The sequence below is a fragment of the Macrobrachium rosenbergii genome, chromosome 29 (assembly GCF_040412425.1).
Source record: "Macrobrachium rosenbergii isolate ZJJX-2024 chromosome 29, ASM4041242v1, whole genome shotgun sequence".
NCBI classification, from domain to species: Eukaryota; Metazoa; Arthropoda; class Malacostraca; order Decapoda; family Palaemonidae; genus Macrobrachium; species Macrobrachium rosenbergii.
The window spans coordinates 18,297,084-18,299,583 of record NC_089769.1 but is presented as its reverse complement, the minus strand read 5'-3'; positions in this window follow the sequence as shown (position 1 = coordinate 18,299,583).

The following is a 2,500-nucleotide window of genomic DNA, read 5'->3' as shown; positions in this document are numbered from 1 at the left end:
TCTACATTACAGCAAAACTTGGGTACTTCCTCTCCAGTCCTCCGGGCCTATGGCCTAGAAAGTCACTCATTCGACGTTTGTCCTCTCAAATTATTCTTACTAAACATCTTTTTCTCAAAAACCATTGTTTCAACGCATCAGTGCTCGTAACTTCGTTATTTAAAGCTGGCTATGTTTCAGAATAAAATCTTGCTTCTGGAGTAGCCACTCGTACACTTACGGAATACACTCATAGGTACCGAGAAAGGAAAAAGGCCAGTAACTTGCTGAACCGACGGTGATTAGTTGGTTTTACATTAAGTGGGTTTCGGGAAGCACGGGCTCTTGCCTTAGGCTTAGAGTGGTCCGTAAGTGAGATAAGATATTAAAGATATAAAAAAAAACCTGGTATAATCCTTTGTACTCAGCTACCCTAGACCACTTGACAGATTTCCACAAGATAAAATGCCCACTTATAAAATGGGAGAAAAATACATCCACAAGAATTATAGTACAGTAAGGCTGGAAAAAAGCTCTCTCTCTCTCTCTCTCTCTCTCTCTCTCTCTCTCTCTCTCTCTATATATATATATATATATATATATATATATATATATATATATATATATATATATATATATATATATATATATATATGAAATGTGGGTGGAGTGTACGTACGTACAAAATAAGAAATTGAACCAAATCAATTACAGCTGGCTCTTCAAGACGGTACAAGTCTCAACTATAATAACAAATTCTTAAAACCAAATTGTTGAGAAAAAGGTTTGATAAATTACAGCGTCCACCTCACTGACTTTTAGTCCACCACTTTTCCGTAGGCCTAACTCTACTTCCGTGGCCGCCTTCTTTTCTATTTTCATGTCTTTTTGGGTCCTTCTTGAGGTGACCCATTGATAGAGCACCAGCTAGACTCATCCGTTTCGTCCTAAAAGCAGTTTCAAGTTTGAGAAGAGGAGGAAAATTATGGGTTTTATTCAGTACAGCGCTTCTTTCTTTTGCTTGAAGGTGAACTTAGGAAGATTTTACTCTTCTTTATTCATTTTTTGCAGAACGATGGTTGTCCCATCAGCGAAAGTAGACAACATTGGGTCTCGGTATTGCTTAAGGCCCAAAACTGCATAACTGAGTGACCACAAAGTACCATGCGCCGTCTACACATATGCGCTTGAATATCCATGCAGCACTGAGTGGGGCTAGCAGTCTCATCCCTCAAATACCTGATGAAAATTGGAGGTGTTGGTAACACTTTTCGAAACCAATTCCTCGAAAGCTTTAAGAGGAAAAAGGCATACTGTGAAAAAAGGTAACTATTGAACAATACTCTAGTTATTGCTGTATCAATTAAATTTTATATAATTCATATATCAATAATAAATGAAAACGAATAAACAGCTGATGGCTTTCCAAGCAGTGAATTCAGGCCCTTAATCACGGCTCTTCGAGGCAGCACTACAACCTCTCCTACGAAATTCGTGAACCTTTTTAAAAGATTCGGGCGTCTATCTCGGTGATTTGAAGTCACTCACTTTTCCATAACCTTACTTGACTCCCCGAAGCTTTTTTTTTTTTTTTTTTTTTTTACGGGTCCTTGTTGTGGTTTCCCGTTGATAGAGCATAACTCGATCCATCCATTTCAGTCCGAAAAACTGTTTCTTCAAGTTAGAAAGGAGAAATACAATTTCTCTTCTTTTTGGTTTAGCTAAAGGATATGTTTCTTTTGATTTGGTGTTAAGGGGTAAGCATAAAAAACACACTCTGTCTTTATTTACCAGTCATCTGTTCTCACCGTAACAAATATATTTATCCACATAACTCCACCACTAAACATGTTTTACGTATTTGTTTTGAATTTCATCAGTATCCACTATATATTTTCCTGCACGTCGCATTGCTTATACTTACCCATTTATACAGTTGTTTTACCTTTATTTATAGGTTTATTTATTTGTCTTTTCATTTATCAATACAGAGATATTTCCTGTAAATGAAGAAGGCAACTACATTAATTCAATTACCATTTATGGGATTATTGTAATAGTTTCACGTTAAGTTTCATGATAGCAATTGCCAGCTAATTTAATGACACTAGTGACGAGTCAGGGTAAATGTTAATAATAATATCAATGTTAAAATAATAATAATAATAATAATAATAATAATAATAATAATAATAATAATAATAATGTGTACCCAAATTTTCATTTTTACTGTAACAATAAACGGGTAACAAACTTCATTCCCAAAAATCACAAAATCTTAAGCTAGATGCTGAGCAACACAATGCACTTGACGCAAGTACGATGCAATTGCTATATTACATACGTCAAATTTTGATGGAACAGGTACACAAGTGAATAATAATAAATACTGTCATAAGTAGTAGCCGTAGTATTATTAGCTACACAAGCGAATAATAATAAATACTGTTATAAGTAGCAGCCGTAGCATTAGTAGCAGTCACAGCAATGATAATAATGTCCAGAAATAATTCAATATTCT